Raw genomic sequence first — 16,797 nt, 5'->3', positions numbered from 1 at the left:
CAAGATTGCCCTGTATTTGGCTCCTGAATGTGATGCTGCTGAATGTTACAACTGCTGCCATAAAGCCAAAAAAAAGCAGATTACAGCGTAAATGGTCTCTCCAGGTAGAAGATCTACACATCAAAACAAAGATAAGAGAGAACAAAAACGTGTATTTTAATAGAGGAAAAAGTTAGGACATCCCATCCTCTAATAACTAGTGTTGCCTCATTTGGCTGATATAACTTCAGTGAGATGCCTTTTGTAGCCTTTTACCTCTGACATCAGTCAGAAGAAAGTTTGACCACTCCTCAATGCAGAATTCTTTCAGCTGTGTGATGTTTGAGGGATTTCTTGCATGTGTAACCGGTTTCTGCTTCATCCCGCTGCAACAGCCCAAACAGACTCCTTGATTCTGCGTTGTGTTGTTTTTTTTTAAGAAGACAAGGGGTCTCTTATCAATCGTTGTCACTTTATTGCCTGAATGGAAACAACGGTGTATTATCAGTGCACAGGCTCGCCACACACCACTCCGCACAGCACACTCTCGTATGGCTACAGCAGACTGGCAGCGATTATTGCAGCAATATTACAATTTCTAATGTACAATACAATAACAGCAACAACAAGTGATGTACCTGAATGGAAACAACTGTGTATTATCAGTGCACAGGCTCGCCACACACCACTCCGCACAGCACACGGCAGAACATCCCATTAGCATTCTGCTTTAGCATACAGTTTTACACAATAATAAACAAATGAAAAGTACATAAAACTGGTGTTGGACATGTGTCCACTAAGCACTTATTACACTTGGTGCCCATCAGCTAATCAAACATGTTTTATGTGTTGTTATGTTTTTATGTTTTATGGTCTGTACCATTGACTGTAGAAAACATGAACGACGTGACAGCTCCCCAAAAATGAAGCCAAAACGTCTCTATCGCCCCCTGGTGTCTGGCTGTAGTATAGGTCATAAACCCCACCTCCTCCATGTTAGCGGATGGGACTGGGGTCAGACTAAAATAAATTAATTCTCCTTAGATAATTTTTTTCCAAAGATTCTTTCTTTTGTTATCAATAGTTCTCATCATGCTGATTGATGTCCAAGGGGTCTCCTTTCCCATAAGTTTGATTCTAATTCCTACCGCGGTGATGTTAAATTGGGGTGAAACGTCATCATAAGAGCTTTGACTGACAGCTGCAGTCACGGAGAAACTTGCGTATCTCTGTTCGCGAATAGCAGATAGAGCGCAGGCTCTGAGAGGACGCCCAGCGTTTACGCTACGAAAACACGACCGAGTGTTTTAACCTGACAGCCTGAGGTGTTCTTCAGTAAACTGGACTACCCGACAGAAGGACCCGAGGCCCCGCTGCACTTTTTCGGTAAGTTAAACGTGTTTGTAAGCTAATCCGTAACTACCATCCTTAGCTAGCTCCTGAGACCTAGCTAGCTAAAATGAGCACTCGGCTGTCAGGGTTCGTTTAGCTAATCCGTGCAGGTGAATGAATTTAGCCTGACTAAAGAAATCAAGAGAAACGCTCCAGGCTTCTCAGTCACTAATTACTGTTACTGTACTTTTATTACAAGTATTATACTGTAAAAGCAACAGGCTGCACCCTGCTTCAGCTCCTGTGCAGAGCTGAATATTAAATATGTGCAAACAACAGCATGTTTTCAGTCTCTTGCCACATCTGTAAAGACAGTAACAATTTTTTTTAAAACCTTGTACTTCAGTAACTCCTCATTAATCAGGAACTATGGATTAAAGAACTGTAGTGTACTGTAATACTGAAAAGAATGTAAGAGAAGAACTTCAGATCCTGAGTGTGTGAGGACAGAAGAATCAGCTTTATTTCAATATTCTCCTCCGTGAATCGCAACCTTATCATGGTGGAGGGGTTTGTGTGTCCCAGGGATCCCAGGGGCTATGTTGTCTGGGGGCTTTTGCCCCCTGGTAGGGTCTCCCATGGCAAATTGGTCCTGGGTGAGGGACCAGACAAAGAGCGATTCAAAAGACCCTTATGAAAAAAACACAGAGGGAACAGTTTACCCTGCCCGGGATAGGGTTACCGGGGCCCCGCCTTGGAGCCAGGCCCGGGGAGGGTGCCCGAGGGCGAGCGTCTGGTGGCCGGGCCTTAGTCCATGGGGCCCGGCCGGGCACAGCCCGAAGAGGAGACATGGGCCCATCCTCCCACAGGCCCACCACCCGCAGGAGGCGCCATAGGGGTCGGGTGCATTGTGTGCCGGGTGGCGGCCAGGAGCGGAGGCCCTGGCGGACTGACCCCCGGCTGCCAAGACTGGCAATAGGGACATGGAATGTCACCTCTCTGGTGGGGAAGGAGCCTGAGTTAGTGCGTGAGGTTGAGAGGTACCGGCTAGATATAGTCGGGCTCACCTCTACGCACGGCTTGGGCTCTGGAACCAGTCTCCTGGAGAGGGGCTGGACTCTGTCTCAGTCTGCTGGAGTTGCCCCTGGTGAGAGGCGGCGGGCTGGGGTGGGTATTCTAATATCCCCTCGGCTTGCTGCCGGTACGTTGGGGTTTTTCCCGGTGGACGAGAGGGTTTGTTCCCTGCGCCTTAGGGTCGGGGAACGAGTCCTGACTGTCATCTGCGCTTATGCTCCGGGGGGGCTGGTGGAAGGTGCTCCACCTGGAGACCCTGTTGTCCTGCTGGGAGACTTCAATGCTCACGTGGGTAACGACAGCGAGACCTGGAGGGGCGTGATTGGGAGGAACGGCCTCCCTGATCTGAACCCGAGCGGTGCTTTGTTATTGGACTTCTGTGCTAATCACAGTTTGGCCATAACGAACACCTTGTTCGAACACAAGAGTGCCCATAAGTGCACGTGGCACCAGGACGCTCAAGGCCGTAGGTCGATGATTGATTTTGTAATCGTATCACCAGACCTGCGACCATATGTTCTGGACACTCGGGTAAAGAGAGGGGCTGAGCTGTCAACTGATCACCACCTGGTGGTGAGTTGGATCAGGTGGCGGGGGAGGACGCTGGACAGACCTGGTGCACCTAAACGCGTAGTGAGAGTGTGCTGGGAACGTCTAGCATAGGCCCCAGTCCGCGAGATCTTCAACGCACACCTCCGGCAGAGCTTCAACAGCATTCCGAGGGAGACTGGGGACATTGAGTCCGAATGGACCATGTTCAGCGTCTCCATTGCCGAAGCTGCTGCATTGAGCTGCGGCCGCAAGGTGGTTGGTGCCTGCCGTGGTGGTAATCCCCGAACCAAATGGTAGACACCTGAGGTGAAGGGAGCCACCAGGCTGAAGAAGGAGTCCTATCGGGCTTGGTTAGCCTGTGGGACTCCAGAGGCAGCCGACAGGTATCGACAGGCCAAGCGGAATGCGGCCCGGGCAGTGGCTGAAGCAAAAACTCGGGTGTGGGAGGAGTTTGGAGAGGCCATGGAAAAAGACTTTTGGACTGCCTCGAAGAAATTCTGGCAAACCTTCAGGCGTCTCAGGAGGGGAAAGCGGTGCTCTACCTGCACTGTGTTTAGTGCTGGCGGAGCGCTGCTGACGTCGACTGAGAAAATTGTCAGGCGGTGGAAGGAATACTTCGAGGACCTCCTTAATCCCACTGACACGTCTTCCGAGGAGGAAGCAGAGTCTGGGGATGAGGGGAATGACCCGCCAATTTCCGGGGGCGAGGTCACTGAGGCAGTTAAACAACTCCTTGGTGGCGGAGCCCCTGGTGTTGATGAGGTCCGCCCCGAGTTCCTGAAGGCTCTGGACATTGTAGGGCTGTCCTGGTTGACACGCCTCTGCAATGTTGCGTGGAGATCAGGGGCAGTACCCGTGGACTGGCAGACCGGGGTGGTGGTCCCCATCTTTAAGAAGGGGGACCGGAGGGTGTGTTCCAACTACAGGGGGATCACACTCCTCAGCCTCCCTGGGAAAGTCTATGCCAGGGTGCTGGAAAGGAGAGTTCGTCCGCTAGTCGAACCTCGGATACAGGAGGAACAATGCGGTTTTCGTCCTAGTCGCGGAACACTGGACCAGCTCTTTATCCTCTTGGGGATACTTGAGGGTGCATGGGAGTTTGCCCAACCAGTCTACATGTGTTTTGTGGACTTGGAGAAGGCATTCGACCGTGTCCCTCGGGGTGTCCTGTGGGATGTGTTGCGGGAGTGTGGGGTGTCTGGCCCATTGCTACGGGCCATTTGATCCCTATACAACCGTTGCAAGAGCTTAGTTCGCATTGCCGGCAATAAGTCGGACTCGTTCCCGGTGGGTGATGGGCTCCGCCAGGGCTGCCCTTTGTCACCGGTTCTGTTCATAATTTTTATGGACAGGATTTCTAGGCGCAGCCAATTGGCGGAGGGCTTTCGCTTTGGTGGCCTCAGAATCTCATCTCTGATTTTTGCGGATGATGTGGTTCTGTTGGCTTCATCGGGTGAGGGCCTCCAGCTTGCACTGGAACGGTTTGCAGCAGAGTGTGAAGCAGCGGGAATGAGGATCAGCACCTCCAAATCTGAGGCCATGGTTCTCAGCTGGAAAAGGGTGGAGTGCCCACTCCGGGTCGGGGATGAGTTCCTGCCCCAAGTGGAGGAGTTCAAGTATCACGGGGTCTTGTTCGCGAGTGATGGGAGAAGGGAGCCGGAGATCGACAGACGGATTGGGGCTGCAGCTGCAGTAATGCAGACGCTGCACCGGTCTGTCGTGGTGAAGAGGGAGCTGAGTGTAAAAGCGAAGCTCTCAATTTACCGGTCAATCTACGTCCCTACCCTCACCTATGGCCACGAGCTGTGGGTAGTGACCGAAAGAACGAGATCGTGGATACAAGCGGCAGAAATGAGCTTTCTCCGAAGGGTGGCTGGCCTCTCCCTTAGAGATAGGGTGAGAAGTTCGGCCATCCGGGAGGGGCTCAGAGTAGAGCCGCTGCTGCTCCGCATCGAAAGGAGCCAGCTGAGGTGGTTCGGGCATCTGACAAGGATGCCCCCAGGGCGCCTCCTGGGTGAGGTGTTCCAGGCATGTCCCACCGGGAGGAGGCCCCGCGGCAGACCCAGGACACGCTGGAGAGATTATATCTCTCGGCTGGCCTGGGAACGCCTTGGTGTTCCCCCGGATAAGCTGGAGGAGGTGGCTGGGGAGAGGGAGGTCTGGGCCTCTTTGCTTAGGCTGCTGCCACCGCGACCCGACCTCGGATAAAGCGGAGGAAGATGGATGGATGGATGAATCTTAACACTTGTTTTAAAGACGTTGCATAAACTAGCCCCTACATATCTTGCTGACCTCCTAACCTGGTATTCTCCCCCAAGATCCTTGAGGTCTGCAGACCAAAAGCTTTTGGTTGTCCCTAGGTCCAGATTAAAACATAGAGGAAACCGGGAATTTGCTGTGACTGCCCCCAAACTGTGAAATACATTGCCTTTGCATATCAGGTCCTCCCCAACCCTGGATACTTTTAAAATCTGTCTGAAGACTGGTTTTTATTCTCTGGCTTTTGATTCATCATGAGTTTTTTACTATTATTCTTTTTATGATTTTATTCTCTTCTAAAACTATTCTATTTTTCTTTGTTTATGTCTTCTGCTTTGTCCATGTTATTGTACAGTACTTTGTTCAACACTTGTTGTTTTTAAAAAGTGCTATATAAATAAATCTGAACTTTAACTGTTTATGTATGTTAGTATTTGAGTATAGCAATCTACATCTAATACTACTTTATATTACTTTACTGTATACAATAAAGTATAAAACACAAATATGTGATACTAATTATGAGATATTAGCCATAACAAATCCCAACGCAATCCAGCTGCTAAACAGCTACAATCTTATATCAGACAAGAACAAGACAAAATTCATCTTCAAAAAGTCCAGTAACTGGTCTCTGGAGTTCTCAGATGTTTACAGACTGTTGTTAAAAGAAGAGGAAATGCTACACTGTGGTAAACATAGCCTGACCTTTGACATTTTACACAGCATGTCATGTTATTTGGATTTGGTTTTCAATCTTATTTTCCATAATCAGAAGCTATAAAACTGTTTTTAAATGACCTGACTAAGAATTAAACACTAGCAAATGTGTGATGGGATGTGGGCTAGATTGTCAGTGCATAATCGCAAAACTAAACGACAATCATAATATTGATACAATGGAAATGTAAATGTACAGAACTTGTCTCCAAACACATATCTGTTTGTTTCACTTTCAACTTCAACTTTTTCGCCACTATTAATAACCACTGAGTTTTACATAACACACAGAAACACGCACACCTACATGCACGCATGCACACACACATTATTATTAAGAGTCTCACCAGGCTCTAAACAGCTTGTGTGTTGCCCTTTAATTGCTGCTAATGACTGTTTGACTCTGTAGGTAATGACTGTTTTCCCACATGCTCTCATTAGTGATCAAATGATGACAGTGCTCAAATTAGAGGTGTTAATTGTTAATGTCAGTCAAAGCAAGGTGGAATATCAAAGGATGATGCAACTCTTGCTAAGTTGTCCAATTAAGTTAAGAGTATTTAAGTTTTAAGGTGTTTTTTTTGTTTGTTTGTTTGTTTGGGTGTTTTTGTGTCTGTGACCCAGCATTTGTGTTGGAATTTTTAAAATTTTGTTAATTCTTGACTGTTTTGGTTTTTGAGAAATGGTTAATTAGTTCCCTTGAGTGTTGCCTTCCTGTTCCCCCAGTTTTGTCTCTGGTTTTCCTAGTGTCTTCTATGTTCTCTAAGTCACATCTTTATGTGTGTTTAGTTTTCTTTTTTTGTAAAGTTCATCTGTTTGAGTCCTTTTTTTTGTGTCCCCTGTGGAATCCTGACCGATTCTCAGGCTGATGGGTGGCCATAACGATATCTTCTGCCCTTGATGTGGATGATGCAACCATGAGTAATAAAACCCCTAAGCGGCATTAAGGAAAAACAGTGGTAATGTCTCATTTATCCTCCAGGGGAAGCAGTGTGGAGGAGCATTCATTTACACGCTTGCTACACTATATATTTATACCTTTTAAATTTGTTCAGGAATTGTATAATTATGATACAATCATCATTTCTATTAAATATTGATATAGATATATGTTTGCAGCAAATAAAATACAGATTGTGCACACCGAACAAACCATACAGAAAGTGATGTGTGCATTCTGTGGTTATTGCTGACTTGCTGAACATAAAAGCATAAAACGATTATTTCAATGCACTGCTAATGTAAAATGCAAAATCCATATTTAAACACATTCCCATTGCGGATTAACCCGAACGTGCATGTATTCCTTCCTTTTTTTGCCTGTCCCGTTTGGCTCTTTTGCCATCAGAATTATTGTCTAAAGGAAAAGAAAGATGCCCAACGGATTTACTTTACCAAATTGACCATCCCAGCCTTGCCGTAATGGTCTATTTGATTCACCTTTTATTGTTTATTTTATTTATTTTTTATTTTACTTGAATGAGGAAAAGAAAAGGGAGAAAGGAAGAGGGGGAAAAACTGTGGAGAAGAGGGATTCAATTCAATTCAATTCAATTTTATTTATATAGCGCCAAATCACAACAAAAGTCGCCTCAAGGCGCTTCATAGATACAGAGAAAAACCCAACAATCATATGACCCCCTATGAGCAAGCACTTTGGCGACAGTGGGAAGGAAAAACTCCCTTTTAACAGGAAGAAACCTCCGGCAGAACCAGGCTCAGGGAGGGGCGGCCATCTGCTGCGACCGGTTGGGGTGAGAGAAGGAAGACAGGATAAAAGACATGCTGTGGAAGAGAGACAGAGATTAATAACAGATACGATTCAATACAGAGAGGTCTGTTAACACATAGTGAGTGAGAAAGGTGACTGGAAAGGAAAAACTCAATGCATCATGGGAATCCCCCGGCAGCCTACATCTATTGCAGCATAACTAAGGGAGGATTCAGGGTCACCTGGTCCAGCCCTAACTATATGCCTTAGCAAAAAGGAAAGTTTTAAGCCTAATCTTAAAAGTAGAGATAGTGTCTGTCTCCCGAATCCAAACTGGAAGCTGGTTCCACAGAAGAGGGGCCTGAAAACTGAAGGCTCTCCCTCCCATTCTACTTTTAAATACTCTAGGAACAACAAGTAGGCCTGCAGAGCGGGAGCGAAGTGCTCTAATAGGGTGATATGGTACTACAAGGTCATTAAGATAAGATGGGGCCTGATTATTTAAGACCTTGTATGTGAGGAGCAGGATTTTGAATTCAATTCTGGATTTAACAGGAAGCCAATGAAGGGAGGCCAAAACAGGAGAAATATGCTCTCTCTTTCTAGTCCCTGTCAGTACTCTTGCTGCAGCATTTTGGATTAACTGAAGGCTTTTCAGTGAGTTTTTTGGACATCCTGATAATAGTGAATTGCAGTAGTCCAGCCTGGAAGTAATAAATGCATGAACTAGTTTTTCAGCGTCACTCTGAGACAGGATATTTCTAGTTTTAGAGATGTTGCGCAAATGGAAGAACGCAGTCTTACATATTTGTTTAATATGTGCGTTGAAGGACATATCCTGGTCAAAAATGACTCCAAGGTTCCTCACAGTGTTACTGGAGGCCAAGGTAATGCCATCCAGAGTAAGAATCTGGTTAGATACCATATTTCTAAGCTTTTCAGCGCCGAGTACAATGACCTCAGTTTTATCTGAGTTAAGAAGCAGAAAGTTAGTGGCCATCCAGGTCTTTATGTCTTTAAGACATTCCTGCAGTTTAACTAATTGGTGTGTGTTATCTGGCTTCATGGACAGATAGAGCTGGGTGTCATCTGCATAGCAGTGAAAATGTATGCTATGTCTTCTAATGATGCTGCCTAGGGGAAGCATGTATAATGTAAACAGAATTGGTCCTAGCACTGAACCCTGTGGAACTCCATAATTAACCTCAGTGTGTGAAGAGGACTCTCCATTCACATGCACAAATTGGAGTCTATTAGATAGATATGATACAAACCACTGCAGTGCAATACCTGTAATACCTACAGCATGTTCTAATCACTCTAATAGGATATTATGGTCAACAGTATCGAATGCTGCACTGAGGTCAAGAAGGACAAGCACAGAGATGAGTCCACTGTCAGAGGCCATAAGAAGATCATTTGTAACCTTCACTAAAGCTGTTTCTGTGCTGTGATGAACTCTGAAACCTGACTGAAACTCTTCAAATAAACCATTCCTCTGCAGATGATCTGTTAGCTGTTTGACAACTACTCTTTCAAGGATTTTTGATATGAAAGGAAGGTTGGAGATTGGCCTATAATTAGCTAAGACTGCTGGGTCTAGAGATGGCTTTTTGAGTAAAGGTTTAACTGCAGCCACCTTGAAGGCCTGTGGTACATAGCCGATTATTAGAGATAGGTTGATCATATATAAGATCGAAGAATTAATCAATGGCAGGACTTCTTTGAGCAATTTTGTAGGAATGGGGTCTAAAAGACACGTTGATGGTTTGGAGGAAGTAATTATTGAAGTTAACTCAGAGAGATCAATTGGAGAAAAAGAGTCTAACTTAACATCAATGGTACTAAGAGTAGCTGAAGATAATATTACATCTGTGGGATGATTATTGGTAATTTTTTCTCTAATGATAAAAATTTTATCTGTGAAGAAGTTCATGAAGTCATCACTAGTTAACGTTAAAGGGATGGTTGGCTCAAAAGAGCTCTGACTTTTTGTCAGCCTGGCTACAGTGCTGAAGAGAAACCTGGGGTTGTTCTTATTTTCTTCAATCAGTGATGAGTAGTAAGCTGTTCTGGCTTTGCGGAGGGCTTTCTTATAAAGCAACAAACTATTTCTCCAGGCTAAATGATGATCCTCTAAATTTGTGACACGCCATTTCCTCTCCAGATTACGAGTCATCTGCTTTAGGGTACGTGTTTGAGAATTATACCACGGGGTCAGGTACTTCTGATTAGAGACCTTAGTTTTCACTGGAGCTACAGTATCCAGAGTCGTACGTAGTGAGGAGGTAAAATTATTAACAAGATAATCGACCTCTGTTGGGGTAGCGTTCAGATAGCTGCTCTGCTCTGTGTTGGTACAGGGCATTGACGATGATAATAGTGGCTGGATTATATTCTTAAACTTAGTTACAGCGCTTTCAGAAAGACATCTACTTTGATAAAGTCCACTCTCCACTGCTGCGTAATCAATTATTGTAAATGTAAATGTTATCAAGAAATGATCAGACAGGAGAGGGTTTTCAGGAAACACTGTTAAATGTTCAGTTTCTATGCCATATGTTAAAACAAGATCTAGAGTGTGATTAAAGTGGTGGGTGGGTTCTTTTACATTTTGAGAGAAACCAATTGAGTCTAACAACAGATTAAATGCCATGTTGAGACTGTCATTTTTAGCATCAACATGGATGTTAAAATCACCCACAATAATTATTTTATCTGAGCTCAGAACTAAATTAGATATAAAGTCTGAGAAATCAGACAGAAACTCTGTGTAAGGCCCAGGTGGACGATAGATGATAACAAGTAAGACTGGTTTCTGAGTTTCACAGCTGGGGTGGACAATGCTAAGCATCAGGCTTTCAAATGAATTAACAGTCTGTCTGGGTCTTTCATTAATTAATAGACTGGTGTGAAAAATTGCTGCCACACCGCCCCCTCGACCTGTGCTTCGAGATTTCTGGTAGTTAGAATGACTCGGGGGTGTTGATTCATTTAAACTAACATAATCATCCTGCTGCAACCAGGTTTCTGTAAGGCAGAGTAAATCAATTTGTTGATCAATTATTAAGTCATGTACTAACAGAGACTTGGAGGAGAGAGACCTAATATTTAATAATCCACATTTCACTGTTTTACTCTTTGGTTCAGATGTGGATACTGTATTATTCTTTCTTTGTAAATGTTTAAGTTGTTTGTTGCTGGTTTTTAGTTTGTTTTTTGTCTTTTTGGAAGCAGACACAGTCTCTATGGAGATGGGTTTTTGGGGGGGTAGCAGGAGGAGAGAAGCTGCAGAGAGGCGTGTAAGACTGCAACTCTGCTTCCTGGTCCCAACTCTGGATAGTCATGTTTTGAGGGGTTTAATAAATTTGTCCATATTTCTAGAAATGAGAGCTGCTCCATCCAAAGTGGGATGGATGCCATCTCTCCTAACAAGACCAGGTTTCCTCCAGAAGGTTTGCCAATTATCTATGAAGCCCACATCGTTTCTGGGACACCACTCAGACAGCCAGCAATTTAAGGAGAACATGCGGCTAAACATGTCACTCCTGGTCTGATTGGGGAGGGGACCAGAGAAAACTACAGAGTCCGACATTGTTTTGGCAAAGTTGCACACCGATTCAATATTGATTTTAGTGACCTCCGATTGGCGTAACCGGGTGTCATTACTGCCGACGTGAATTATGATTTTATTGAATTTACGTTTACCCTTAGCCAGCAGTTTTAAATTTCCTTCAATGTCGCCTGCTCTGGCCCCTGGAAGACAACTGACTATGGTTGCCGGTGTCTCTAGCTTCACATGTCTGAGAACAGAATCACCAATTACCAGAGTTGAGGGATGGGGATAAAGTGCAAAAAAACCAAAAGCCAACTAAATAAGCAGACAAAAAAAATACATCTATCGATCACCTGGATCACCTGTTGAGAAAGAAAAAAGAAAACAAGCAGAAGAAAAGGAGAGCAACACAATAAACAACATCACGATGATATATGGGACAGAGGGGCAGCTGCACCACTATCCCAGAAAGAGCTGAGGAGAGTCCCAGATGAGGGGTCACTCAGCAGCCGCGGAGCAGAAGCCAGGGGGGTTGCAGTGATGTGCCCGTGAGCTCCGCCGGCAGCCAGCTGTGCCAGAGTGACCGAGCCCCAGGCCGAGAGGCCGAGGGCACCCAACCCCAGAAGTGCCCCGAGCGAGCCCCAGGCTCCAGGCCCCGATAAGCAGCCACCAAGGAGTGAGCCGGTGTGTACCTGGGCGCCCATCCCCGGACACAAATAACCACCAACGCACCAATGTCTGAGGGCGTCTGCCACTGGCAGGGAGTGTGGTGGGAGGAGATAGGCCTCCATACCTTGGAGGCCCTGAGATGTCCCTAGAGAGGTGGCGTCTGATACCCAACCTGCCATATAGACAGGCGCACACACAGATACAAACATCCATTCCCACCCTCATGCTCTCATATGCAATTACTCAACACTCTCCTAACGTGGAGACAGACATAAAGAAACACTGTACACACAATCACACTCCCCAAGCGTACTCTATGCCCCAAGTCTAGGTACCCTTGCCCCTGGAGGGGGAAACTGCACCCAGACCCAGGTGGTGTTACCCTTTTCTCTGGGGTGGAGAGAAGCAGACTGCCCCGACTCGGCAGCAGCAGGGAGGCCCCACACTCCAGACCCCAGTCGGATGGCCAACTCCTCCTCCTAGCCCCCCACCCCCCCCACCCGCTCCAGCAGGCCGCAGAGAACGGGGTGTGTGAAGACTCCAAACCTCCCAACCCAAACCATCTGCCCGCTCATATGTAGTGTTGATGCATCAGTGGTCTAAGGTGCATTTAAAACCCAGGAGGGCATGGAGCTACCTGCCAGAGAGCAGCAGGTAAGCGCATAGCCCCTCCTGATAGCTCTCAATGTCTAGATGTATTTAAAATTGAGAGGTGGGCAACGAGGCCAGGGGTGGGGTTGTACACCCTGATGGTCTTTTGGATTCCGTGTAGCGTGCCCACCCCCAAGATCCTATATGTATGTGTCATGAGAGTGTGAGTAATGTGAATGTCTAAGTTATGGGATAAAATTGAGGCGGTTTAAATTTCTTTTTTACTATGGATTTAATTTTTTGATATTCTCAAAATCTTTTCTTGTTGATCCCATATTGTGTAACTAGTCTGTCAAATGGAATAAATTCTGTTCCTTCTAATATATGTTCTAAGTATTTGATTCCTTTACTTCTCCAATCTGAAAAGTTTATCATATTATTGTTTTGTAATATGTCAGGGTTGTTCCAGATAGGTGTACGTTTGCATGGGATTAATGAAGACTCCGTCAATTTTAGAAACTCCCACCATGCTGTCAGAGAAGAGCTGATGCTGATGCTTTTGAAGCATTCATGTCGTTGGATGTTTGAGCTGATAAATGGTGATCTGAAATCTCTAGATTATTGCAAAGTGCTTTTTCTACATCTTGCCAAGGTTCATCTAAGAGGGTATGTTTTAGCCATCCTGAGATAAATTGAAGCCTGTTGGCTAAGAAGTAGTGCTGAAAGTTAGGTAGTTCTAATCCTCCTTTATCCTTGGTCTTTTGTAGTATTTTTAAGCTTATACGTGGGGGTTTATTTTTCCAGAGGAATTTGGACATACATGAATCTAGAGATCTGAACCAATCTTGCGGCGGTTTAGTTGGGATCATTGAGAATAAATAATTTATTTTTGGTAAGACCATCATTTTTATAGCGGCAACCCTTCCCATGAGTGATGTGAGTAGACATTTCCATCTAACCAGATCGCCTTCTACTTTCTTTAAAAGTGGGATATGGTGACTTCTTCACACACCCCCGTTCTCTACTAGCCATTGGGGCGGGGGGGCTGGGAGGAGATGTTGGCTGTCCGATTGGCTGCGGAGCCTGGGACGGTCTGCTTGCCTCCACCCCGGAGGGAAGGGTAACATCTCTTGGGTCTGGGTGCCGTTTCCCCCTCTGGGGGCGAGGGTACCTGGACCCGGGGTATAGAGTATATTTGGGGAGTGTGATTGTGTGTACATGTCCATTTATGGCAGCAGATGGCCGCCCCTCCCTGAGCCTGGTTCTGCTGGAGGTTTCTTCCTGTTAAAAGGGAGTTTTTCCTTCCCACTGTCGCCAAAGTGCTTGCTCATAGGGGGTCATATGATTGTTGGGTTTTTCTCTGTATCTATGAAGCGCCTTGAGGCGACTTTTGTTGTGATTTGGCGCTATATAAATAAAATTAAATTGAATTGAATTGAATTATGTCAATCCTTACGTTGGGTGAGTGCTGAGTGTTTGTATATGTGTGCATGAGGGTGGTAATGCATGTCTGTGTCTGTGTGTGCCTGTTTGTCTGTGTCTATATGTCAGGTCGGGTCTTAGACTCCACCTCTCTCCCAGGCCCTCCAAAGTGTGGAGGCCTATCTCCCCTCACCACACTCCCTGCCGGTGACTGATGCCCTCAGGGGTTGGTGCATTGGTGGTTCTTGGTGTCCGGGTGGCTACTTGGCGGGGCCTGGTGCCTGTTGCTCAGTCAGGCCTCTTCCGGGGCGCGGGGGGCCCTCCGGCCTCTGGGCCTGGGGCTCAGTTCACTCTGGCACAGCTGGCTGCCGGCGGAGCTGGCGGGCACGCCGGTGCAGCCCCTCTACCTTCTGCTTGGTGGCTACTGGGTGACCCCTCGTCTGGGGATCCTCAGCCCTTCCCATGAGGGTGGCACGGATGCCCCTCTGGTGGTCCTCCTTGGGCTCTCACACTCTGGGACCTCTGGATGTCTGGGGCCTGGATCTCCTCCATGCCTGCTTCATGCCCTGGGGGACAGGGCTATGGCTCTCTACATCCTCTTGCAGACCATTACATGGGGAAACCATTTGAATACAAGCGCGCTGATCCACACAGGTGTGCACACGAGTGTTCACTGTTCGTAGACTTAAATCACACCTTTCTTGGCTGCTACTTCAAAGCACATTGTGCGCTGTCTGTCCTGCGTGCTGCACAACAACATTCAATATTTAGTATTTACTGCTTTTTACACTTAGCTAGATTAATGCGATGGTGTTGTGTTTAGTATGTTGCTTTGGTTTTTTTTGGTTGTTTTCTATTCTTTTTCTCTCAACAGGTGATCCAGGAGATTTTTCCCCCTTTCTCACTGTCCCTCTCCCCTTCTGTTTTTCTTTTCCTTCCTCTTTCTTTCTCCCTTTCCTATCGCTCAGTCATGTCTGTCCCGTCTGTAACAACTGAAAATAAAATAAAATAAATAATAAAAACAAAGGTCGATCAAATGGACCAATACGGCAATGCCATGATGATCCATTTGGCAAAATAAATCCATTGGGTATCCTTGTTGGTCTTCAGACAACAATTCTGACGGCTAAAGAACCAAATGGGACAGGCAGGAAAAAAAAAAGTGGGATATGGTTTAATTTAGTCAGATCTGCAAGCTTGGGAGAAACATTAATACCTAAATATTTTATATTTCCCGATTGCAGTGGAGAAGAAGAATTATGGAAGGAGCAATTAATCGGAAGGACTGTAGATTTTGACCAGTTAATTGAGTAATCTGATATTCTTGCAAAAGAGTTTATCAATGCAATTACCCCAGAGATATTGGTTTGTGAGTTTTGGAGAAAAAGTAACACATCATCCACATAAAGGCTGATTTTATGTTCCACGTTCTTGCATTTTATGCCGTTAATTACTGAATTCTAATTTCTGCTGTAAGTGGCTCAATAAAAATTGCAAACAGTGAAGGGGAGAGTGGGCATCTCTGCCTGGTCCCCTCAGGAGACAGAAGCTGGAGGATGTTTGGTCATTTGTTTTGACACAAGCTGTTGGGGAATTATATAATATTTTTAACCAGTTAATGAAAGAGGTTCCAAAACCAAATTTGTGTAAAGTTGCAAATAGAAATTTCCAGTAAACTCAAACGCTTTTTCTGCATCTAAAGAAAATATTGTAGTTTCAAGGTTTTTACTGTATGAGTAATCTATCAAATTAAGTAATCTACGTGTATTTGTTGATAAGTGCCTACCTTTTATGAAACTAGTTTGGTCAGGATGAATTAAGAGGGGGCTTATTTTCTCCAGTCTCTTTGAGAGAGCTTTGCAGATTATTTTAAGGTCTACATTTATAAGGGATATTGGACGATAGCTTGAGGGATATACAGGGTCTTTGCCTGGTTTTAGCAGGAGATTAATGTTTGCAGGATTCATATTTGATGGAAGTCTGCCCTTTGCTTTGATTTCCAGCAACGTTTTGTAGAAAACTGGTGCTAGAATCGTCAAGAATTCTTTGTAGAATTCTGCAGGAAAACCGTCTGGACCTGGAGCCTTATTATTGGGCAAACTTATCAGGGCTACCTGGAGTTCACCTGATGTCAGTGGTGAATCCAGTGCCATTGCTTGAGTGTCTAATAATTTTGGAAGGGTTATGTTGTCCAAAAACTGATCAATTTCCTTTTTAGACGGGTTTATTTGTGATGAATATGTTTTATAGAAATCCCTGAAAATGTTGTTTATTTGGTTCGGGTCATATATTGTGTTCCCAGATGAATCTTGAACAGCACCTATAGTTGTTTTTTCTTTATTGATTTTTAGCTGGTTTGCTAGAAATTGACCGGATTTGTTACCATGTTCATAATTTTGTAAGCGTAGTCTTTGTACTAAGATTTTTTTTTTTTTTTTAATCAATTATCTCATTTAATTCTAGTTTTGTTTTGCGTATTTTGTTCAATGTTTCCTGATCTTGGTGGGACACGTAGGCTTCTTCTAGGGATTTGATGGTTTTTTTCTAATTCCTGAATATTTTTGTTTTCTTCTTTCTTTTCATGTGATGAGAAAGAAATTATTTTACCTCTCATCACAGCTTTCCCTGCTTCCCATAGAACAGAAGCTGATGTTCCGGGAGTGTCATTATAGTCTAAATATGAAGTCTACTCTTTTTTTTAAATATTTAATAAAGTCTTCATCTTTAAGTAGTGATATATTAAATATCCAGTTTTTACTTGGCGTCAAATATTGAGGGTGAGCACAAAGACAACAATTGGTCCAGGAGAGTTAAGTCAAACGATGATTTAATGAACACACGCGTGGGGAGATGAACACTGCACACCGACAGCATCGATCTCCGCCCAATGATACACAAGCAGTTGTTTTTATAACATCAGGGTATTATT

The sequence above is a fragment of the Neolamprologus brichardi genome, chromosome 16, assembly GCF_056152115.1.
Source record: "Neolamprologus brichardi isolate AB-2024 chromosome 16, ASM5615211v1, whole genome shotgun sequence".
Classification (NCBI taxonomy): Eukaryota; Metazoa; Chordata; class Actinopteri; order Cichliformes; family Cichlidae; genus Neolamprologus; species Neolamprologus brichardi.
Note: the sequence above shows the minus strand (reverse complement) of the source record.